The 25,908-nt window shown below is 39.3% G+C and overlaps 1 protein-coding gene across 5 annotated transcripts in view; it reads right to left on the bottom strand.

The window, feature by feature from the left end:
- plxnb1b (plexin b1b) overlaps positions 1-25,452 on the bottom strand; it is a 132,669-nt gene extending 107,217 nt beyond the window's left edge. For 4 of the 5 annotated variants that reach the window (XM_041979794.1, XM_041979797.1, XM_041979798.1 and 1 more), the window contains exon 1: positions 25,048-25,452. The gene's annotated coding sequence lies outside the window, so the exon portion shown is untranslated. Of the gene's footprint in view, positions 1-7,993; positions 8,019-25,047 lie in introns of those variants that run through there. The other variant, XM_041979795.1, reaches the window with a different exon arrangement.
- Between the last annotated feature and the right edge of the window lie 456 nt (positions 25,453-25,908).

Raw genomic sequence — 25,908 nt, 5'->3', positions numbered from 1 at the left:
CACGTAACCCCCACATGGTTCAAGCATGCACAGAAACGACATACACACCAAACGATTTGAATGAGTGTCGTTGTCGTTATTTCTTCCTGCTGATCCGATCGTGAAGAGGTTTAAATCACCCCTCTCGATCAGACTGAAAACAGCTGACATGTTTACACTTTTTTTATTCGTATTGGACGATCGATCAGATTAAAAGTGCGCCATGTTAACGAAGCTAGTGTTGGATCCTTTTTATTATCATCATATTATTTATTTTCTATGTAACTTTGAGCCATTTTTGTTTTTTAGTCATTTCCCCACCGCAGGACCATCTTATTTTAAAAAAGAGCCAAACAACTAAAATGATTTTTACCTCAAATAATTTTTGTCTTATTTCTGTTTTAAAATTCTGCTCTAGGATTAATATAAGGATTAAAATTTGATTTTGTTACTGTGACCTTCTCCCTGCTGCTGAACATTTGTGTAAATACATATCAGAATTGTTTGTAGGAGATTTTCAACTATAACTGTTTTTAACTCAGTAGAGAAACGAGTCAATTTAAGTCAGTCTTTAGCATATAGTAGCTGCTCACTGCAACTTTGAGGCTGAAGTTAGTGAATTAAAGTCCTCTTTAATATTAGACTCATACTAAACTATTATCGGTTCATATTTCTTCCAAATACATTTTATCTAGAAAGTGTACCATTCTTAGCAAACATTAACTGCATTTTTTTATATACCCTGATACTTGGTAAGTTTGCATATACAGTTACACCAATTACAACCTCAGTTCCCAGAAAGTCAGGAAATGTGAATAAAAACAAATCTAATCAACCCATTGTTCATTCCCGATAGAACAAAAACAACATAACAGATGTTTAAAATGAGATATTTTACCATTTCTTGAAATCATTTTGAATTTCACGGCAGCAACACACGTAAAAAGTAGGAACAGGAGCAACAAATGGGTGGAAAAGTAATTGGTACAGATCAAAAACAACTGGAGCATTTCAGAGAGGCAGAGTCTCTCAGAAGAAAATATGTACAGAGGTTCACCAATCTGGTACAAACTGGGTCTAAATATTGTGGAACAATTTCAGAAAATGTTCCCGAACTTAAAACTGTAAAGACTTTGAAGATCTAACATCTACAGTTTATAATTTCATCAAAAGATTCTGAGAATTAGGAGGAATCTCTGTGTGCATGGGAAAAGGTTGAAGGTCAAACTGGATGCTGGTGTTCTTGGGCCCTCAGGCAGTACTGCATTAAAACCAGACATGATTCTCTACTGGAAACCACTGCATGGGCTCAGGAACACTTGCAGAAATCAGCGTCTATGAACGCAGTTCACCCTGAAGCCATATGTGAACAGGATCCAGAAACACCACTGTCTTCTCTGGACCAAAGTGGAAAACTTTTCTGTGGTCAGATGAATCAAAATGTGAAATTCTTTCTGGTAACTATGGATGCCGTGTCCTGCAGACTAAAGAGGAGCGGGAGCATCCAGCTTGTTATCAGTGGACAGGTGAAAAGCTGCATCTCTGATGGGATGGGGCTGCATTAGTGCCTCTGGCGTGGGCAGCTTCCACATCTGTGAAGCTTAGACCAGAATGAGACAGCATTCTTCTCCTAAAACTCCAGCAACTGGTCTCATCACACTTTTTACAGATGTGTTGCTGCCACCAAATTCAAAATTAGCCAAAATGTTCCATGAAATGACAAAATTTCTTACTTTCAACATCTGATTTGTTCTTTATTTTCTATTGGTAATAAAATCCTGGCTGATGACATCAGGAAATACTTGAATTCTGTTTTGAATTTTACACAGAGAACCAACATTTTTAGAACTGGTGTTGTAACTGGACTACTGCCCATGTTCCAGTAACACAAGCTCAGGAAGAGAAATTGATTTATTCCCCCAAGTTTGTCTATTTCAATATTTGTTCCCTTTCAGCTTGTTAGTATTGAGGTTTTTCCAGTTGACCTGTTATATCAAAGACTAAACAACTTGATAACCAATTTAGCTGGAGGGAAGTAAGTACCAGGTCCAGTTACCAACCATAAAGCTTTCCAGGGTCCTCATTTATCAACCGTGTCGATGCACGGATATGTGCCTATTCAGTGCATAAGAACACTTCCAAGGAAAGTATGGAAGCCATTGACTTATACTTCAATCATATCATCTCATGACATTTTTAAAGTCTAATTATAATTCAGTCTAATTCCTTATAGCCCAATTAGAACTGGATTATAACAAACACATTATATGATCCACATTTATAAATGTATTCATAAAAAACAAATCATAGAAATAATTACCTAGCTATGGAAACCAACATATTGGATCAAGTTTTCACTTTAATTCAACCACAAATCTTATTAAATTCTACTTAACAAATCAACACCAAGATGTTCACAAGATATTTCCATGTGATTTATAGAAAAGTGTGTTGCTAACAAATACTGTTAACTGAGGGCATTTTTGAATAAGAATGACCAAAATGACCCTGACTTGTTTCAGTCTACGTTGGAAACCATGTTCCAAACCAAGCATGCTGGTTTGGAAGATGTGGGACTTATAAAAAGCTGATTGCTTACTACTTAGTGATGTGGACACTGGACCGCTCTGTTGTGGTGGAGGGAGCTGAGCCCGAAGACAAAGATGTGGATTTACTTGTTCATCTGTCTTCCACCTTAGGTCATGAACTGTAGGTAGTAATGAATGACACGAGACGTCCTTAGAAAGGCTGGACAGGTTGAGGAGCTTATTCAGCCCGTCGGGTCTCAAGAGTAGAGTCACTTCTCCTCTACATCAAAATACACCACCTGAGGTCATTCAGGATGAGTTGAAAGATTACATTTATTTAAGTGGTTAAACGTTACAAAGACCACTTTTAGGAACCAACTAAGCCTTTAGTAAAGATTAAAGCTAAATTAAAGGAATCTACAATGAAGTATTTCACTATTTAATACAGATTTTTATGTTTGTGAAAACTTTACCAGCCAAGATTAGTTGGCAAAATGATGGTCAACCAATACAGAAAAATGCATTTTTATCTTTATTTTAATCTAAAATCACCGTCCACTTTATCAGCTCCACCTGTTCAACTTCCTGTTAACACAAATATCTAACCAGCCAATCACATCACAACTCATCACAGGTAGTCATGTAGACATGGTGAAGATGACTTGCTGAAGTTCAATGGTCTCATGAGTCTCCATTTCAGCTGGCAGGGTCAGAATTTGATGGAAACAATGTGAAAGCACAGATCCTTCCTGACTTGGATCAAAGGTAACCCTTCTTCTTTAGAACGAGTATTGCTGACAATGTCCATCCCTTTATGACCACAGTGGAGCATCTTCTGATGCTACTTCCAGCAGGATAATGCACCATGTCACAAATCATCTCCACCTGCTTTCTAGAACATGACAATGAGTTCACTGTCCTCCAACGGCCTCCACAGCCACCAGATCTCAGCCCAACAGAGCAACTTTGGGATGTGGTGGAACGGGAGATTCTAATCATGGATGCAGCCGACAAACCTGCAGCAACTGTGTGATGCTGTCATGTCAATATGGAGCAAAATCTTTGAAGGTTTCCAAACCTTGCTGAATCTATGACACCAAGAATTAAGGCAGTTCTGGAAAGGGATCCAACCTGATAGTAGTAGGTGGACCTGATAAAGTGGACAGTGGATTTATGTCAGCTGTCAGGATGTACATGATAGGAAGATGTAAATGAGGCCACTATGTTTGATTGCCTCCTGCTTCCCTGGTCACCAGGTCATTGGGTCATTATAATAATCAGTTGTAGTGTATGATCAATAGGCAGCACAGTGGACATGTGTTATCAATAAAGCCTGGAGGGACAGCATCACGGCAGTCTGATGATTCACAGTTTTGTGTCCCAGTTATTTTTTTACAACTGAAATTCAGTCCAGAGTTAAAGGAAGTAAGAAGGACAGTTATGACCATAAAAACCCAACGTGGATATATTTTTCAGAGCTAACAATAATCATTCTGAATGAAAACCAAACATGAAAGCTTTAACATATTTCTATCTGCTGTGACTGACTGGCGACATGACCGGACGTATCCTGTGTAAGGATCACCTCCCGACATGAGACACAGCAGGATTAAACATGTGTGGAGAAGTAATTAATGAATAAACATCTCCATCTGTAAGAAAATTTGATTTAGATATTTTACCTGCTTTTTGAGATCTGACTGGAGGTGATTGGTTTAATGTTCTATCATTTATAGCAATACCAATCACTGGATCCTGAATAGAATCAAACTCATATGGTGGCAGGATTTGAGATATCAGCATACATTAAACTCCCCCGCTACTCTTATTTTGAAGTGTGAAGCACTGGAACAGGATGTGCATGTAAAATGTTAAAGCAACGTTGACTTGCTGCCATAATAGCACGTCAACGTTGCTTTAACATTTTACATGCACATCCTGTTCCAGTGCTTCACACTTCAAAATAAGAGTAGAAATATTTAATTAACTTACCATTCATTTATACAATTTATTTATAGACCAACTTTTTAAGGTTATATATTTTAATTTCCCAGTTATTTAATGCTTTGTTGCATATTTTTATAAATTCTTCTGTTTTAAAGTGGTGATGTAAGCATTAACGAACCAAAAATTAAGTTTCTTTATTCTTTTTTTTTTTTTTTTTTTTTTAAATCGTCCAAATAACTGGTAATTAGAACTTTTTTCTGTCAAATATCGGAATCGGCCTCAAAAAAATCCATATTGGTCGGGCCCTAGCCACCAAACATGACGATTAAAATCCAATATCGGGGAGTAATCAGACTACTGTAATAATCAGATCTGATACATTAACGTCCACTTCTGAAAACTCATGTTACAGATTCTTTTAAGTATTTTTAACAGACGACATTGAAAAGATGGAAACGACGCAGTTTTTTGCACAATGTGCGGATATAACCAAAATATACAAGTATAAGTGGATATATAAGTCCACATGCACAAGAACATTGCAGTATTGGGGAGAAATCTAAGTGTATTGGGGGTAGAGACAGTGAAAGTGTGTTTCCTACATCATAACTAGTCTGTTTACTCATCAGTCTGAACATTACTGTCAATTTTAGCTCTGATTGGTGGACAGCTTGACAGCAAGTGGCTTCATCATAATTTCTGGGTGAAAACCGAGGTCTCTGAGCAACATAGTAGTGAAAATGTGATAAAATAATGTTATCATAGATCACTCATTTTGGATTTTACCATATAGAATCCTTAAAGTAACATTACATTTTGTGGCTGGATTATAAATCTCCTGGATGGGATGTAAATACCTGGATTAAATCCGTAATTCATCTAAAGGTTAAAATATCCATCACAATTTACCTCACTGGGTGAAACACTATCATTCCTGAGAAACTGTTGCCTATATAAGTGATAGCGATTAGAGGGACATGCATCATTAATTAATGACTGTTGCAGGAAATTTCCAGGTTACCAGGATAGACATGACCTACTCCACTACCGTTGCTCCACAGGCTCACTGACCTCACTAAAACACAGTACATGGATAAATACATAATAATGGTGATATAATGGTAGTATAAACACTGATTTATACACTCATCCTCAACAAACTCAACCAAGTTCAACAAAGCCATTGATAGCTCATCCATCACTTCTTGTTCCATAAACAGAAACTGTAGCCCTGCATCATGCATGATACCACCAACCAACGAGTGATGCAGGGTCACTGGGGTTTCTGTCAATTCATCAAATGACAGACCTCCCAACTGGACGACTATCAATCTACCAGTGAAGCTACGAACACTAAATCTGGCCTGAGCATCATGTCAATGCTTGGAAAGAGAGCCCTGTGTTCGCTGACCCTTCCCTGGCTGTGGGAGGGTGAACCAACAGGAAATGTCCTGAGTAAAGAAATGATAAGTTGCACAAACACAGGTTTACTGTTTGTACATGGATACCAACAGGACAACACAAGGGTAACAACAGCTCCTGAAACCACAGAATTGCAGAAAACGGTGAAAAACTTATCTTCAGATCCCAGTTTGGATGGCTTTGTGAATTAAACGAGCCATAAACATGAATGAAATTCTTTATTTAACATTCCCGTGTTAGACAACTACACATGTGATTTCTGAAAGTCTTTAAGTCAGTGAATGGTAGTATTCCCTTAAAAACATCATCGTCATTTAACATCAATCTGCACATCAGTTAGTACATTTCTCTGCAGTTAGATGCATCTGTTCCTGGATAGTTTGTATCATTATCCTTACAAATGTCTCAAAAGCTAGTTTTCTGACAGATACTGGGCCACATAGATGGTGGTACATGAGATACTTTCTTTACAATATTTTCCCTTTATACGATGCATGTTTAAATTTGTTACATGTTTTCACTTGGTAGGTAGTCGTGTTCATGTAGGCACACAGGGAAAAAAGACTCATCAACATTCGTTATTTACTCCCATCGTGACCATCTAAATCAGAATCCTGACATGATTGAAGTTTGCCACCAGTAATGTAAACGCACGTCATGATCAGAATAACTTTTTCAGGCTCCATGTAAACAGTACAGGCCAGATCAGAACTGTAATCCGGTTGAAGAAATTCTGTGCATGTCAAAAGACTGATGACTGAAGAAAGCTAGGAGGTGACCTGTAGCACCTGACAGATGGTTGAAAGAGCTGCAGCAAAACCTCCACATGGGAAGAATTTGACAAAGTGACGGAGAAGGACTTTCAGTTGCCCTAAAAGATGTTCCAGCAAACTGCTGGGTGGCTCAGGAAGGGAAGTGTAATGGACACATTAAAGAGCCTGAGGAAACGTTGCACCCATCACCAAGGCAGACCGAGGTGGATGAGCAGCTTTCTGGCGAGAGGGTGAGGTCATTCCTGTATATTCACCCACCAGCTACCTTTACACTACCCGAATCCCCACTCAGCACCAAATGAGAGGCTCGTACTGCTGCTCGCACCTGGGGATTGGTCACCTTCTACTTAAAAAGGCTGAGAAGATAAAAAAGACACTAGCAGCCAGCAATCTACCTAAACTTCACTGAGCCCACTTAGCCGAGTCCAGCCCTGGCAGCAAGCTGCTAGCTACCAGCGCCCGTTCATTTAGCCCATTTAGGCTGCTGGTGTCCTTACGTGTCTTCTTCTCTCTTCTTGTATTATTCCTCAGTGCATACCCAGGTTTACCAAATATTCCCGCCTTGCATTAGTTAGGAGCTCTTCCATTCAGTGCAGAAATTTCTGCTTATAATATGGTCACATTATACAACGTGCATAGTCTACCTGAAACACAATGACTGGAGAATTTGACCATGCAAGTTAATCTGGAAACTATGTTGTTGCCAGCTTTGAGAGTTCCTTCTGCATAAAAACACTAGAACATACGCAAACCTCTTATTTTTAGCTTTTGTTTAAACACTACACATAAACCAGAAAACATGGAAAATCAAGCCACAGACTAAACTAAACTTTAAACTAAGTGTTTCTCTTAAAAATCACCGTGTCACCGTCACATTTTTCAATATGAAATAAAAAAAGTTTCACTATTTCTGTAAAATTTCTTTTTTAACTAAATTGTCAAAAATGAGGTCAAGATAGAAAAATATTAAAATGGCGCAGAAAAGCAGTTATGTTAATAAAGTTTCCATCAGGGAGCTACTGCTAGTTTATTGTGCAAGAACTGAGAAGAGATGTTTCAGAAGATTCATTTAGTCAGTCTGAGTACATTTCTTCTTTATTTTTCCCCCCAATATTTCTGCTTGGCAGACCAAAATCAGCAGTTTATGCATCCTCATGATCCGGAGAAATGTTTAATTCCACCTGTGAGAAGATTCCAGTTTTTCATCTTTGATTTTGTTCTACACAATCCTGAAAAAATAATTAACTTCTCATGACAGCACTGCAAAACATTTCCTTTTTTCATTTATTTAATTTCTTTGTCCCCCCGGCCAAATAACATTTTAATCTAGGTAGCGTGGCGTACCTTAAGATGGACAAACCAGTCTCAGACCTCCCAGGACCACTGTGGAGTCCAGCAGCAGCCAGTCTGAAACTTTTAACATGCCTGTCCTGCACTTGTCTCTGGCCTCCCACAAAACCCACCCCTTTTCCCAGAGTAGAGTCCCCATCCCCCCCAGGAACATTTGAAGGGCGTAGAGGGGGGTGAGTCAATTTAGAAGGACCTGTCTTGAGAAAAAGGGCGTTTCTAGGGAAACTGAGAGTTCACTCTTCTCCAGCAGCTTTCATAGTTGCCACTTGGCAACAGTTCACTGGCTGCATTTCAAAACGCAGCTTTTCCTGCTTTTCTGTGTGCAACAAAAAACACACACACAAAAACACATTGTATAAGCAGAAAAACTTATTTCATCCCCTGACACTGTGTAGGTCATATTCAGTTTGAAACATGCCTCAAAATCAGCTCTTTTTAAATTCATAATCCAGGATGAAAGGCTCCTTGTACGATCACAACAAAGTTATGTGAAGAACGATTCAGAAAGAGCCTTTCACCGACACCACCCTCCCTAAAATCTGCCAGCCCGTCCTGATATTTAACCCCTGTGGGTCATTATGGACTTCAATGTGCATTCAGGTAATTTTTCCCTCCATTTCTGGGCTCCACATTTAGGTTGAGTTTCCTCAAATGGGAGGATTTTTTTTTTTTTCTTTTTTAAGAAAATGGTTCTCTAGAAGAACTTTGAAATTCCAGTTAAAGTTTTTCTCAAAGGTGAACAGGACACATGGAGACAGCAGGGCTCCAGACTAAGATTTTTTACGAGGAGCACAGTGGCCCCTAACTTAAATTTTTAGGAGCGCAAGCAGAAAATTTAGGGGCACACACTGAAATCGCCTGGCATAGCAAACATTCACATTTCCTTTCGTTTTTCACTGTGTTATTGATAAATACTTGAACAATAAATTCAGAAATTACAGTGTTTTATTGTGCAGCAGTTGACACAACATAAAAAAAACATCTTACTGGTCGCACTACTAAAAAACAAGTAGACATAGAACTTGTCAAATCAAATCAGATTTGATGATTTGATTTGATTTTTACTTTGTAGTCAAAGCAGAACGGCAACTTTGTCCCCATCATCCCCCACAGGGCATGGTATGACTTGTCCATGTAGTTCCTGGCAATAAACAGCTACAGGGACTGATGCTCCTCTCCAGCCACTGTTCCCACTCCTCAGTAAGAACAGCAGCTATTGGCTGTCCTAAAAGTCGCTAATTAGCATAATTAGCCTGGTACATACAGTTGTAAAGGATGCTGCCATAGAGATGGATGCAGTGGGAAAGGCAAAAATTGATAAAAAGACAACCAAAACAATGTTTAGTACAGCATAAATAAATAAAAAAATAATTCTGTCAATATTTTCTTTTTTTATTTCAGTTTTTTTTAAGTGTTTTGTTTTTTAATTAGGAGTCTACAACATGTAACAACACTAACAGACATTACTCTGACGGTAAACCAGCGTAAAATACTCCAGCAGCAGCTTTGTACATTTCATTTTCAGCCTGGTCATGAAACAGAGGAGAACGTCGTCTGCTCTGAATGCAGCTGCTGCAAGAAGACCAAGCCTCGTATGAGAGGGTCTGCACAGCACCGCCCCTCATTGGGAAGAGTAAACTACGTTCATTCACGTCAGTCTCCAAAAGTCTCCAATAATACCAGAAAAAGTCGCTAGATTTGTCGCTAGTCGCTTTCATTTAAAGTCGCTAGAAGGGTCTGAAAACTCGCTAAATATAGCGACAAAGTCGCTAAGTTGGCAAAACTGAGGGCTAATAAATTCCCCAAAGACCCGCCTCTTTACACACATAAGCCAATCACAGTGGTTGTTCGTTCCCGCTCACACGCACATTGGCTGTCGTCTTATTCGTTGGTGTTCGTCTCCTTTTCTCGTATTGAAGTTAGTTTGAGTCGGCAAACCAGCAGCTAATTTGCGTATTATTATGAACTACTGGGCTGAAGAGGGAAGCAAAGTTTGTTAGCGACAAAATAAATTCATTTATAACAACTACAAGAAAAAGACCGGCAAATGTGTTGGTCACCATTGCGCGAGTAGATGAAAAATTCACTCGCACTGCCTCACATTTTAGTCGCAAAATGCGACCATTTGGTCGCAGTCTGGAACCCTGGACAAATTTAATACCCTTCTGGCTCATTGGAGGGCAAAAAGGTCCCCTCCCAAAAACTGCCATAAACAAATGTCAGATTAATATTTTTTCCACTATTTTTACTTAAATCGATTAATCAAATTCACACCTAATCGAAAATACAGAAAATTTAATTACTGAATTATTGTGACTTTTTAAATACAAGTTTAATGACATAATGTTAGTTTTCTGTATAATACATTTTAAGAGGATGGGGATTTTATCTACAGATCAAAATTAACGATTTTGTATTCTCCTTCGTTCTTACATGGAAATGGTAAAATTCCAAATTAAGATTAACACAGAAATCACGTTTAATTGTCTTTATTCGATTCTGCTTAAGATCGGGAGGTTGGGAAGGGTTCAGATTGGACGGGGACGTATTCATGTCTACCAGACATAAACTCCAGTTCCTGCTTCTTTTCTTTTCGTCTACAACCTGGAAGACCACATAATAAGAACTGTTTTCACTTTGATTTTGATTCTAGATTTGAAGCTGCAGCTCCACACTAGCTCACTACTTGACAGCTGAGGAGACGGGAGGTAGAGAACCGTACCGTCATGGCCACAGCACAAGGGAACGAGCATGCGCAGAACGACAGGAATCAATTTAAACCGGAATGAACCTATACATGATCGAGTAATTATTTAATTCAGAATTAAAATCAGAATAAACCAGCCACTTACTTCGAATTTAAGTGTAATTCATAATAGTCATCTTCATTCGGAATTAGATGATTACAAGGTAATTTTAAAGAGGATTTCATTTTTATTCTGAATTAAAGGGGAATTACAAATGCCATGTAAACGTGGCTATTATAAATTTAAAAAGATTCATTTCAAAGGATTTCTTTGAATACAGAAGCCAGATGGTGGAAACTCCCTCTGCAGCCACACCTACTCACCTGTCCTGCCTCTGAGGAGGCGGAAGAAGGATTCTGCATCAACACCAGCTGTGTTCCCGACCAGGAAGGGAGGAGATATCCTCCTCCCTCCCTCAGAGGTATGTATCTAACCCCCACCTTTCTCCCCACACAACCCCCGGCTCTGGTTGGCTGTTCTTTTCAGCCTCCACCACAACAAAAGAAACAAAGGAGGCAGGGCCATTTCCCTTCCTCCCTCCCTACGTTGCAAAGACCAACCACAGTATGAAGTATCTGCAAGTAAAAATTCAAAGCACATGCAAAACATGCAAACATGCAAACAGCACTGCAGCATGACCCAACATCTCTGTGTCTGCACAAATATCTGCAGGAAAACCAAAGGAAAGAAAACCTTTTCTTTTCTACTTTCATACTTTTCACTTCTGAATGAGTCTGGTCCAAAAGCGAATTAAAATGTAAGAAAACATCTTTATAGTTAGAAAAACTAGTTTAAGTTCAAACAGATCATTTTCCAATAAGACGTATAGCAATCAAAACATTATTATCATTTCAAAAAGATTGGGATGTTGTGTGAAATATAAATTAAAAACATAACTTCATCAACCCATATTTTATTCCCAATAGAACATAAACAACATATCAGATGGTGAAAGTGAGACATTTTAACCTTTCATAGAAGAAACGCTCATTTTCAATTTGATGGCAGCAGCATATCGGTAAAAAGCAGGAACAGGGGCAACAAAAGGCTGGGAGAGTAACTGGTGGAAATCAGAAACAGCAGGAAGAACAACGAATCGGTAACATGACTTTTTAAAGGAGCTATAAAAGGAGCATTTCAGAGAGGCAGAGTCTCTTAGATGTAAAGATGGACAGAGGTTCACCTCTGAGACAATCTGAGTCTAAAAACTGTTAAACAATTTCAGAATAATGTTCATCAACATAAAATTGGGAAGACTTTGAAGATTCAACCATCTACAGTATGTAATATAATCAAAAGATTCAGAATGAGGAGGAATCTCTGTGTGCATAGGACAAGGCTAAAGGTCAAATTGGATCCTGGTGTTCTTGTGGTTCTCAGGCAGCACTGGATTAAAACTAGACATGATTCTGTACTGGACATTTCTGCATGAACTCAGAAACACTTCAAAAAATCACTATGAACACAGTTCACACTGAACATCATGACATGGAGGTTTCAGAGCAACATCTGCTCCCATCCAGTCCCCAAAGTCTCAGTTTCAACATCTGACATGTTGTTTATGTTTTATTGGGAATAAAATATGTGTTGATGAGATTGCAAATCATTGCATTCCGTTTTTATTTACATTTTACACAGAGACCCAACTTTGTGGTTCTATGCAAATATTTCTTATTTTTCAAAAATAAATCAAAAGTAAATCAAAAGTTTAACTACAGACTCTGTAATAAAATAAAACAAACAGTGAGGACAGGGTCCAATATTTAAAAAGACTTCAACTAAAGAACAATATTTTCTTCATCACTTACGGTGCGTTCAGGTTCCTACTGATATAGAAAACCAGACAGAATATCTATCCAGCTATCAGGTAGGAGGAACCGTGAGAGGAGGATTTTTAAAAAATACTATTTAAAAACAGAGATTGAGTTTTTTAATGTATCTTTAGCTTTACCACGGTGGAAAAAGTCTTTTGGAAAAAGACTTTTAAGTCTATTTGTGCTCTGCAATTATGATGAAGCCCTTTCCTGTCAAACTTTCTACCAATCAGAGAGCGTAAATTGACGATAATGTCCAATCAGGAGCAGCCAAAGATCAACCAGTGAGCAGAAAGTTCGGAAAAGAAGAAAAATAAAGCTCCTCTTTGGCTGAAATAAAGCCAAGAAGACATTTCTGATGCACAGTGGCGCCAAAAAGCAGCTGAACTGTAGATGGTTTTTTAAGGATAGTTGGTAAATATTAGCATAAATAACCATAAATAGCAAAAAACAGCTGGAGGAAAAGTCTAAATATGTAAATAGTTTATGTTGTGTGTTTCTTTCTTTGGCAATATTTTTCTCCTGAAAGCCAAGACTTGAGAGAAAGATGTGCAGATGAGAAAAGGCTTGGTAACTGTTGATCTGTGTGTTATTTCTACAAAGTTCTGCTAGTAATAAATTCTGTTTTCTTGTTCTGCTCAGCCTTTATGCTGCTATATTTATTGATACATTCATTTTACATCATTTTAGTCTCAAAATCTGACATCTGAGGCTGTCCTGAAAACATAACGTTTATGTGGATGTTGACGGGGATTACAATGGTTGAGCTTTTACATGCAGCTATACAATAAAGTATGGATAGTTTCAACAGTTAAATCCAAAGAAATAATGAAAAATAGGAGACAAATGTTATGTTTTCAAACAGAGCTTATAAAGATTTAAGCACAAGAAAGGGAGTGCTTGTTTTGGGTGTTCATTGTGCAGGTGGAGGTCTCATCTTCTCATCAAGGGTGCAGTTACAAAGCTCTTGTCATCCATGTCACCCTATCTCACCGGCTGGGCCTCTATTAACAACTGACTCTGCCACAGAAAAAAAAGAAAAAGAAAAAATGTTGGAAATTATCCGGGAGCGTCTGTTTGAATCAATGCAGGAGGAGGCGCTGAGAGAATGAGGCCTCAGCGTTTAGTACGGAAGAACCAACTAATCGAGCGAAGGAAGGACCAGAAACGGCTTCAGTCTGGAGATCATCGAGGCATCCGAGAGAGAAAATGGCATAACATTATATTTTCCCTCTGATCCATGGATCAGTTTTAATTACCACAATTCTGACTGCGATGGATTGGTGACCTGTCCAGGTGTACCTGCCTCTCACCTGTTAAAGGCTGGGACAGGGTCCAGCTCACCCGCGACCCGTAATGGACAAAGCGGTAGATAATGAATGAATTAATTAAATCTGTATTAAATGTAAAGTCTGGGTTTGGGGGTCTGAACTGACCTTAGAATAAAAATCACACTACCTACTGAGGTCAAGTGAATCTAGATCATTTAACCTGTAAATGTTTATTTATTCACCAGAAGGGCAGAGTATCAACCATGAGTTGATTTTTTTTTTCATTCATTATGTACATTCCTGTAGCCGTCGTTGCCCTGCAGCATCCTGAGGCTTAGAAACCACACTTCACCACTTATTGTTCTTGCTGGAGCATCACATTACAGCAACTGGGGATGCACCAAAACTGGTATCGGTATCGATATTGAAGAAATTCCTAGATTACGTATCAGTGACAATGGGCCCGATTCATAGTCGCAGATCTATTTAGTGTAATTCTATACTGTACCCTTTAGGGGCGTCACGCACCAACGATGCACCACGCAGAGGCTTACATTTGTTTTTAAAGTCGAGCGAGCGTCGGGATCAGGCATCTGAAACTTTTCACCACTTCAGACAACACATCATGGCTACATGCAAAACCTGCTCAGCGAAAGTTTGGAGAAGCTTTAGAAATTTGCTTGAGCAGGTCACTGAGCGGTGTGTGTGTGAAAAAGCTTAATAAGCTGGACTTTCTGATCGTAAGCCAGTAAAAGTATTGTTTTATTCAGCAGCTTTTGTAATGGATGTTTAATTTCAGGGTTTAAAGGATTCCAGCACTGTGCTAGTTTTTGAACCCCCCCCCCCCCCCCCCAAAAAAAAAGACTATTTAATAAGTTAATGTGCCTACTACTGGTAGATGAACTACTGTCACGTTGAGTTCATCTACCTAAAGTGTGAGATGAACGCAGCTTTGCTCCGAGTTAAACACATTAATAACAGATCGGAAGCTGAGCTGGGTCTTGGAAAACGTGTGGTGGAGAGATCCAGCTGCAGTTTAAACCTACGACAGGTTGCTACGATAAGAGCAGAGACGTTGAACAGCTGTAAACTTTAAATATGGTTATGTTCAAACTGCTGGTCTTAATGCTCAAAGATGATTTTTTAATGAAATACGATATTTTTTTTTGCGTGGTCATTCACGTTATCATTTGAATGTGACCTTCCTCTGGCTGAAGTGTAAACGGTGTGTGGCCGTGACGTGACACGCATGCGCAAAGGATAACACATCATGTTGTGTGCAGTATTTATGGATGCTTCACGTCTATTTATCAATTTGGAAGTACTTGCTCACTCTGAACCTAAAAAATGATGCCCAATTGATAAATGTAAGAAGGAGAATGTTAACAATGGCCTTTTGTGGAGCAGTGACTCCTGCTTCTGTACAGAGGTATGTACAAACAACACAGCCGAGTTTGTCTGTGCGGTTCCAAGTTTACCAACCCGCACCCATCCGAACCCGTTAAGATGATTCCCAAACCTGACCCGTGGATATCTTCCAGTAAAATCTGGACCCTACCCAATGATGTAAGATATAAAACGCGACCCAACCCGCACATTAACACATGCTAATTGTAAATACACCCCCGTCCCTCCCTTCACTGCTTTTCTTAATTCATTGATAAATTTAAAATGATGGTGTTGTTTTGTCCTCATTTTTATTTACAATAAAAAGAGGGAAAAGACAATAACAGTAAATATTGTGAAACAGCAGAATTGTGGCGTGATTTCTGCGACGTCACAGTCAGATGAAATGCGTCATGACTCTTCAGACTGAGGTCGCTTCGACACAGATCGGATACAAATCCGATCTAGGACCACATATGAAAAAGAGGCCTGGGTCGGATTAAAAAAAAAAATCTAATTTGCACCATTCAGACTGTCATTAAAACATCCAATATGAGTCACATAAAGCAGGATTAGAATCTCACAGCTTCTAGATGGTGAGGAGAGAGAAATATTCACAATATGTACAATAACTTCCATCTATGCACCTTTAGTGCTTCATTATTATAAATTCTCTAAACTTTCATTCTTAGCTTGACTGCACCTGCAGCTGCAGCCTCCGCTACCGGGAGTTAAGGGTTAACATCTCGTTTCCGGGTGTAACATCAGGTCTGTAAATGTAACTATAAACATGTGTGGTATCCACAGAAAGTCCAGAATCTCAGTTAACAGCTCAGTAAAACCATTTCTATGACCAACAAACACAGTTAAGACAACAAACAATTTAAAGACCAGCTACACAAAGTCCGAAAATTATGTAAACACAGATGATGTCTCCCCATGAACACGAACAAACGGCTCCTCTACTGAAAGCTCACATCTCACAGAAGTTTAATCTCGCTACGACCAAGATTCACCGAACCAGAGGCAGAAGAAGACCCGATTTATGCTGCACGTTTGTAAAAGTCAGAAAGCATGTATTACCTTTGCTGTCTTGCATAAATTAAAACAGCATTTATTATAAATAATAATAATAAATAAAAAGTTTCTTATGGTCTTTTGGGAGCCGTTTCCCGTCCAAAAATCCCGATGTTCTGTCCATCTGCATGGGTTTTGACAAAGAAACGTCGGTTCTTCTTCTTCTTCTTAAGTTCCAGACATAAAACGTCTCTTCATTTTAATAAACCCGCTCTCTCCTGACTACATCAGACGCACCGCTGCAGCAGGGAAGAGAGACATGGACGCCATGTTTCTGTCATCAAAACCAGTGGCCAGCAAAAAAAAAAAAAAAAAATTAATGTGCGATTAAAAAAATTAATAGCGTTAATCACACATTGCGTTACTGCGCGATTAATACGTTAACGTGCCCAGCACTAATTTTTACATGTTTCACCAAGATTGTGAAGCTTGTTTATGATTGTTAAAGTTTATTTAAGACTACTGTACTGTTGCACAGTTGTTAAATAAATAATTCGGTACATTTACACAATGAGACTAATTTGTTAGGTAATTCCACTTTGTTTTTTCATATTGGCATCAGTAACCAAAGTGAATAAAGTGGATGGGTGCATCCCTAACAGCGACACGTCACACACCAGCAATCGGACATCAACATACTGGTTATTTGAAAGTCACCATGGCGGATTCAAAGAGATTTAAGAGGTCATTATCGGAGGAAGAGAGCAAAAGACAGAAAGGGACAGAGCAAGAGATAAGACTAGACGAGTTAACATCCGGCTGACTTTTACCGGCTGGAGAGATCTCAGAAAAGAGACAGGATGAAGATGGATGCTGGATTAGTCGTCGTTAGGGGGAAACACTACGGAAATCTGACAAAGTTCAGAACCACTTTAAAGCTCAACATTAGAATTTGGTTGAGTCGGTTTTTGCTCAGAGATTGTGTTAAATCAGCGGTGCTATGATCTCATACTGATCTTTAGACCCTGAATCCAATCCTGATTGTATAGTGACAGAATTTGTGACATCAGCAAACACTGAATTATCATCCACTGATCTGGTCAATCATGTTGTGATCAAACTTGTCATTTACACCTCCTAATAATGGAAAAAAAACAACTACTGTGGGAATAGTTTCAGACTTATTCAAAATACTTTTCTAAACATTTGCACTGCATGAATTATGATCGTGATTATTTTAAAAAAGTATAAAAGTGCAAAGAAAACCAGTTCCACCTTCCGTACCCTGCAATTCTTTGCTCCAGTTCTACTGTCCCTCTGTAGGTTTGGTTATGATAACATATCAATTCAGTGGACAACGATTTACAAATTCTCCCATACAATGAGGACTGGAGTGGATTCACAACTTACTTCATACAGTCAGGGTAGAGCTGACAACAACATGAAGACAGTAGGAAAGAATATTTCACATAACTTTTTCTCCAGTCTTGAAAAAAACAACACAACCAGGACATTTACGTAAACACACATGTATGTCTGAGCAACATGGTTTTGGATATCTAGCTCCAAATATTTTGGCCCCTCAGGTTCAGTAAAGTGTTTCATACACACTAACAGGCTGCATTCAAATCCCCTCAATCGCCATGAATATCTCATCAGTCACACAGGAGCTCCTTTCTTCTCCGTCAGGCCAGACGAAGTTCAGGAGGAAGTGGATTCTGAGGTAAATCATCACACACTGTTCAAACAATGAACTTAAGCAAACACACCTGCTTGTAAGCAAACACACATATATAAAAATGAGGGGATGCAAACATACAGTGCACGCTACGCTGATAGATTAACAGTAGAGACTGACTGACTGATCAGCATCAACAGGCTTAGCATGATCATGTTCTCTTTGTGTATGCGTGGGAACCCCAACTTCCTCCAACAGCCCAAAGACATGCACGTTAGGTTAACTGGTCTCTAAATTCTCCCTAGGAGTGAGTGTGAGTTTTGTCTCTCTGTATTGATCCTGTGATGGACTGGCAAGCTGTCCAGTCTGGACTTGCAGGACAGAGTGGCTGATGGACGTCTCCAGCTCCCACTGACATGTTGCAGTGGTCAAAAAGCCAGACAGCACTGACAAACGTGGTAAAACAGGGTGAGACCATCGTGTTTAGCTCCAAACGATTTCTAAGCTCTGTGAGAACAGACCTGGTAGCCTAAAGTATCCTGATGAGTCCTCATCACTCAGCAAATATGCAAGTCATCAAAGATTTGTGTCACGGCCCCTTCTTCTTTGTGGCCGTGTTCTTTAATTATGTGTGTGTGCAGGTGAAGCTGGAGTGTACCTGGCTGTGCGTGCGAACGTCAAGGGCCCGACGCACTGCACGTATAAAAGACCCGCCTACGGCCGGCCTCAGCCCTCTCTTTCCCTCGCTCCGCTCCCAGGCCGCACCTGCGCCCGCTGCACCTTGCCTTTTGCTTTATTTTTAGTTTAGCTTTACACCATACAACACTGCACTCATTACATTCTACACACAACCATGCACGCACCTACACCTCTGATTTTGCAGACAGCCAAACTTCATGGTTATCTTATTTTGCCTTAGTTTGGTTCATCTTTCGTTAATAAATTATCATAATTGGCCTTATCTGTTGTTTGGCGTAATTTTGTTAAAGCCGTGAGCCGGGTTATGACGTTTGTCTCCTCTGTAGGACATGAGCTGTAATGTCTTCCAGCAGCAGTAAATAAAGTTAAGAACATGTTGGTGGATCAGGTCAAGAGTTGATTACAAGCAGGATGCTCTTTTAAATAAATAAATAATAACCAGGCACAACATTCTTGTGTTGCATTTTAATAAGCAATGTGCCATTCAACAATTTGTGAGTAACGTAAGCATCTCTCCCCGTTCTTCTGTTTCTACTTCCACCATCTACACAAGACCAGGGAGCAGATCGGACAGACTCATGCAGATGTTGACCCAGATGTTGCAGCAGTGTCGCTGAGGGAGGTTGCAGCTGCAGTCAAAAACACCATGTCTTCCAGAGAAACCTGTCAAAAGAGGCTTCAGTTCCCATTTACCCATTTGTGACCAAAGACCCATTTATTTCTTCATATATTTCCAATAAAGTAATTTTGCAAGGACTTTTACCCAAATTCCACCTGCTGCAGTTATACAGATCTTTTTCAAAAGATGTAATAAAACAGAAATTACGTGCAGCCACCACAGTACATTTTTTTTTAAACGGTGATGCAAAATCTCAAAGCTGTGCATCATTTTGACAGAAACAATTTAAACATCCATACCCAGACCATCTGTAATAGAGGAATGATCTGCTATTTAGGCCTTTCGGGGCATCATCACTGACCACAACACGTGTGTGCTCTATCCATGTCATTCCAGGACGCTGATGGTGCATTAAGGCACTACAGACTGGAAACCTGGAGCAAATCTGGAACCACTGCAGGTTCGGGATGGGTGTTGACTTTCACATTTTTCAATAGTCAGTGTAGCTATCCAAGTCTCCATGTACAAATGTCTTGCTTTAACCAGCATCTGGTAGTGATGTGTTACTACCACTACAATATGGCATCAGCTTACAAAGCTGTTTACCAACCACCTGGAAAATCCACAAAATAAGTCTCCACTGTTGCTGGGTTCTGGTACAAACTGTGTGGTTCTGTGAGATTTCATGCTAATGGAGAACAGATATAAGAAACCTGAAGAACCAAAGACAAGAACCACCAAAAACTACCAAAAAAATCATCTACCACCACTGAACATCATCTGGGAGGGAAACAGAGGCTCCATCCACCAATCAGCAGCTTTGTTACCACATAAGTTTGATGTTACACATGAAGAATAAACACGGATCATCTCAGAGATGGTCACTGAAGCCTTGATTTATCAGTTTGTTGAAGGTTTTTTTTTTATGGAATTAGTTGATCCCGAGTTCCTTCAAGAAAAACCAAGTCCAAAGACATGACAGCGAGACGAACAGATGTAAACATCAGGAATGTGGTTTCTACCGATACTGAACTCTGGAGCTGAATGTAAAGTAAGATGATGTCTACATGACAAGGTTAGCAACCTGACGTTAGCTAACACCAATTTTAAATCTTTTACTGAACAAATTCAGCGTGTTTTGTGAATGAGCACTTGTCCACTAGCATCATCTCAGACACTGGATCCACTCAGAGCTGTGAACGCTCTCCTTTACTTTTGATTTTGCACACAGACAGCTGCAGGGCATCACAGGAAGGAAGTCATCTGGTCAAATTCTCCGCTGACAGTTAACATTCATGGGACAGAAGAGGGTCATGGTGGTGTTTTGTTAGCGTTTTTTCCAGTGGTGTCACAGTAATTATCTGGACTTAAATGTTACAAAAACAAAAGAAATCACTGATTTTAGAAAGAGCTCTGCTCATCCAACAGCCAGCATCATTCACAGCGAGGAGGTGGAGATTGTGGATTCTTACAAGTACCTGGAACTGTGTGTGATAACTGTCAAAAAGGGTCCACGGAGGATCCACCGGATGTGGAAGCTGAACCCTTTTAACATTTCTGAGAAATTTTATATCATTTTTATTATTCTTTTATTGAGTCTTTTAACCTTTTATCTGTCGGTTTCAGGGTTTGTCTGTTAGAGACAAAAACAGCTTGAACAACATTGTTAAAATGTGTTAGAAGACTACTGGTGTTACTTACGCCCTCTGGAAGGCGCCATCTTGCATCAGACAACTAACCAATACTCAAACTCTTTATCCATACTGCAATCGGACTCTTAAATGCTTCTGATGGAAAACAATCATTTTAACCAGCTGCTGGTATAAATGACCAAACTGTCACACAGTACTGCTGCACTGACACGTCGTTTGTTGTTGTTGTTTGTTTTTATATTCTTAATGACTGGTTTAAAGGGTGGTTATTTTTGTATGAACTGAGAACTGTCAAACTGAATTACCATGCAGGGATAAATAAAGCTGTCTTTAACTTTGACCAAACACCTGCTGGAGGTGGGGGGTGTTTGAAGAACGGCTGAATAATTCTCAGTGAGTTTCAATAGTAATTCTGCTTCTCCTTCTCTCGTGATGCTTTCAGTGACCATTTACATCGTAGCAGAGGATCTGAGCTTCAGTCTTCAGAGCAAAACAAAACAGCTGAATGAGGTCTGAGGAAAATAAGATCAACTTGATAACAATCTCTTCTGCAGCTCATTACGGAGAAGCCAACACCAGCTTTAAGTCGACTGCTGGTGGTCCTGATTGCTCAGGTAACTTTCCATCTGTCCCTTATATTACCCCACCCCCCTCCCAGCCATCACACAATGGACTCCGCCTTTGTGTCTACACCCACAGAACAAATTATGGAGTCACAGATTGCATCCTGTGGGCCTGACCTGTAATCTGAACTTAGTCTAAAACTGTTCAAATTTGAGCTTGACTGGGATTTGCTTTAGTGCTCTGGCTTGACTTTCAAAGTCATGTTCTCCCCTAAGTTTTCCAAGGAATGATTTAGAAACAACAAACCCTCCTCAAAGAAGAAAACGGAGGAATTCTGCTTCTGGCTTTTCTTCTTATTTCCCACAATATGATTCTACAGATAACATTCCTTCTTAGCTGCTTCCATAAATTCAACGATAGCAGTGTGAACACACCAGATGTATTAAATCCATTCTTCCGGTATTCAACAGAACATTTTTACCTGAGATAATGAAAGCCAGGTCAGGTGAACAGATAGGAACACCTACCTCTAACCACAACATACAAACTAGAGTGACACACCCATCATCTAAAACATCACTGCAGTGCACACACAAGCAGATAAATAAGCAAGAAACTTACACACACATATGGCTCCTACTTCCTTGGTGGACTGTTTTTAAAACAACATGTAATAAGATAAACATGAAAACATGATTCAAGTCCTGACAAAAATAGCCCATACACTGACCTTATTTACCCCAACTGTCATTATGAACCACAGCATGATCTCAGCTGGTATTTACCAAGGTCTGGTTCAGCACAGAGAAATAGGAAATAACGAAGATTAAGTTCTGAATGACTGAAAAAAAAGTAGCAAACGAAGGTAGAATCAACCAAACATTCTCGTTACCAGCGGCTACATCATGAGTGTAATTCTTCACATACTTTCTAGTGTACTACGCTTCTGACCAAAGGATGCCACTAGGGGGCGCATTAGCCAACTCAGACAGGATAGAGTTGCTAAATTCGGAGGGTATAAACAAAACTATGTGCTCTTTTGTGGGATTAGCCTCAGCAGACTGGTGGTTGATGAAATTGTTGCATCAACTCAAATGTCTGATGGCTGATGGATGAAACACCCCATCGGTACCGTCCCTACCCAGTCCCTCCTCCTTACTTTTGCACATCTCCATTTCAACTTCTAAAAATATTTCTGATCTCTCTCCAGCTGTTCGCAGCTGCCTAAACTGCAATAAATAATAGTCCCTATAATTGCACATTTTAAGGAAGGATGTGGTTGTTCCAGACACTGCTGTGCATTTATGCTCAAAAGTAAATAAAATGGATTCTTGCTGTTCTGGATACTCCATGTAGATGCTGATGGCTACAGCAACAGTAGTGAGCATTGTGGTGGTTGAGGGTAGCAAGAAGAGTGGCGAAAATGTGGATGCAGAAACGGACCAGCAAAAAAGCTATTTACCACTATTTGCAAGCAGTGATGCCACAGATTACTTGAAAAAGTAATCTGACCACTGATTACTGATTACTTCTTTAAAAAGTAATCTAGTTACTTTACTGATTACTAAGGTTTAGAAGTAACTAAGTTAGATTACTAGTTACTTTATTAGTTAAAACCCCCCAAACAAAAAAATGACAATCGATTTTTTTTCGCATATACTTTACTGAAAGTGCATTAGTTACGAATGGTGACTTTACAATGTTTTGCAACTTGTAACTTTTAATTGTTTTTCACCTTCTATGAACATAGTCAGTCTGTTATTAACTTTGTAAATCATTCAGTGCTTCTTCCCTACCATCATAAGTAAATACATGAGTTCATGTCACGTTCTCCGATAACCGGACTTTAACGTCCACCTCAGTTCCAGAGGCAGCTTGCAAGTTTTGAAAATTACGGGGGAAAAAAAAACAAAAAAAAAAAAAAAAAAAAAGCATAAGACAAATCTGCATTATGTTTTACGTTTACACATGAGAAAATAATGAAATAGTAACGGACTTATTAAAAAAAAAAATCAATTCGGTTTGGAATAGGTTCTGATGAGGGAAGTGGAGAGGCGGACCTCCCATCATGCACCAGGGTAATAAGTTTCTATATCATATTTTTTTCTAAAGTCATGTGCAGTGAATGATTTGTGTTTGTCGATTTAAAAAAGGTCAAGTTTCAGCGAAGAAAGGTAGCTGCATGCTTACGAGTACATAAAATTTCTGTACCACCGTTAATGAGAAGGTGTGTTGAGTTAGATAAATACACTTTCGTCCACGGCGCTTGATTTCAAATCATATGTGAAAGGAGTGGGGAGTGCCGAAGTAACGCAGGACGAATATGAAGAGTAACGGTAATTTGATTACATTGTAGGACATCCTAACGCGTTAGATTATATTTTGTTAAAATATGTAGTCAGATTACAGTAACGCGTTACTTTGTAACGCGTTACTGGCATCTCTGTTTGCAAGTCATGTTGGATACTTGTTGCAACCACCAGGGGAAACAGCAAATCTCTGCTGCTACCTACATGCGAACCGAGGAAAGAAGTCTGAAAATCTAGTGTTAGCTAAAACAATACTACTATGACCATGTTCTTTTAGCCAACGTCATAACATTAACAAAAGCTAAAACGTTCAACAGACATTCGTTCATGACAGTTTTGTGATTTGAACTCCGAATAAGAAAACATCAACTCGTAATAAAATTTTAATGCAGGAGACCCGAGTTCGAATCCCACAGGGGACGAATATTAACACCTTCCAGTTGGGTCCTTAGACAAGACCCTTAATGCTACAGCCTAAACACCGTCAGCTTTGGAGAAAAGTGTCTGCTACATGACTGTAGAATAGGATAATGATAGCAAATCATATCCTCATGACAACTTTCAACACTGTTATCACATATCGCATGTTTTTCCGATATCCTGCAGCCCTAATCTGCCAGGGGCTGCCCCTACTGGCTCATAATACAGCTTGCAAAAGGTATAGCGCTGATTTCTGAGGACGTGCACAATAGATGCTTGAAACAAATGCAAAATACACAAGGTAGCCATGATATTCACACGTAATTAAATCAAATTATATTCTCAGTCTTACATGCCACTCCTGAGGATATCAGCCTTTTCCTCATCTGGCTAAAATATGACACTTTGGTTGTTGAAACAAAGAAATTGTAAAATAAAAAGTAAAAAAAAAAAAAAACTTATTAATGATTATTGAATCGAAGCATCAATGTACCTGTGTAGATGAATATATCGTATATCGATCTGTATCAATACACATATCAATACAAATACAGCTACACTGCAATACTATATTTTGAGAGCCTCAACTTAATATTATCACAAGGTTCAACAAAAATGTATTCAGAAATACAGGAAAAGAAAATAAAGTGGGCAATGAACTGATTTTTTTTCTTTTTTTTTGAGTGGTTGTTCCAACATTAGAATAATGTTGGTCACAGGGAGGATGTTGGATCATTAGGGAAACAGGTGGGAAACACAGCAGTCAGCTTTTTAACTGACATAAAGGCTTTTTTCTTTCCGTATCTTTCTCATATGCAGAAGGAAAACCAGCGTGGACTGAGTTGAGCAGAATCACCCACATAAACACTCACCTTTCATTGTCTCCAGCCTCCTCTCACTTCAAATGCTCCTGTTCTTCCAGCCGCAGTCAACTTTCATTAGTTTCCTTCACACTATCCAGGCTTTTCCGCCTGTGCACGCACACAAATCAGCCGAGCAGATAACCTTATTCCTCAAGGTTTCGACAACACAGATATTCCACGCCGTTCAGTCCTGACTTGCCTTGTTTCCTCTGCGGAGACCAACTTTCTCTACTTTACCCACAGAACCGCTGAGAGAACAAAACTCCGTCCCAGAGCTTCAGTATGAAGTAAATCCTGGTTTAGCTTCTGTCCTTTGGTTTGTTTCACGCGGCACCTTCCCACCCCCACATGTGGCCGGTCAACACTCGTGGAGACGCTGTAGCATTCATTGCTCTGAGATTTCCACCGGAGAGAGAAGACGAGTGGGTTTGGCCAAGGGGGAATGTGTCGTGCTGCCTTCAGGTGCGCCTCGTATTCTATAAAACCGAAGCCAGAAACAACATTACAATGAGGTGCCCCATGAAAGTTAGGTGTTTACGTTTAGATTAGTAGCTTTACTCACTTGTGGTTGTAAATGAAGCTTTAACAAAGTTTTGTTGTTAAAGTTCCAGGTAAACGTACATAAATAACTTCCTGACAAAACATTGCTAGGATAAAAAGAAAGCAACACACCATATATATATATATATATATATATATATATATATATATATATATATATATATATATATATATATCTCAGCCCCAACTCACGCTGCTGACCATTTTTCTGTTTTTTACCTCTTTTGTCCCATATGCCATTGTGTACATCACACACCCGTTCCCCACTCCCACACCCACAGTACAGCTAAACTTCAATGTCAACATAAG

Source organism: Melanotaenia boesemani, chromosome 3 (genome assembly GCF_017639745.1).
Source record: "Melanotaenia boesemani isolate fMelBoe1 chromosome 3, fMelBoe1.pri, whole genome shotgun sequence".
Taxonomy (NCBI): Eukaryota; Metazoa; Chordata; class Actinopteri; order Atheriniformes; family Melanotaeniidae; genus Melanotaenia; species Melanotaenia boesemani.
Note: the sequence above shows the minus strand (reverse complement) of the source record. Positions and strands in the feature narration are given on the sequence as shown.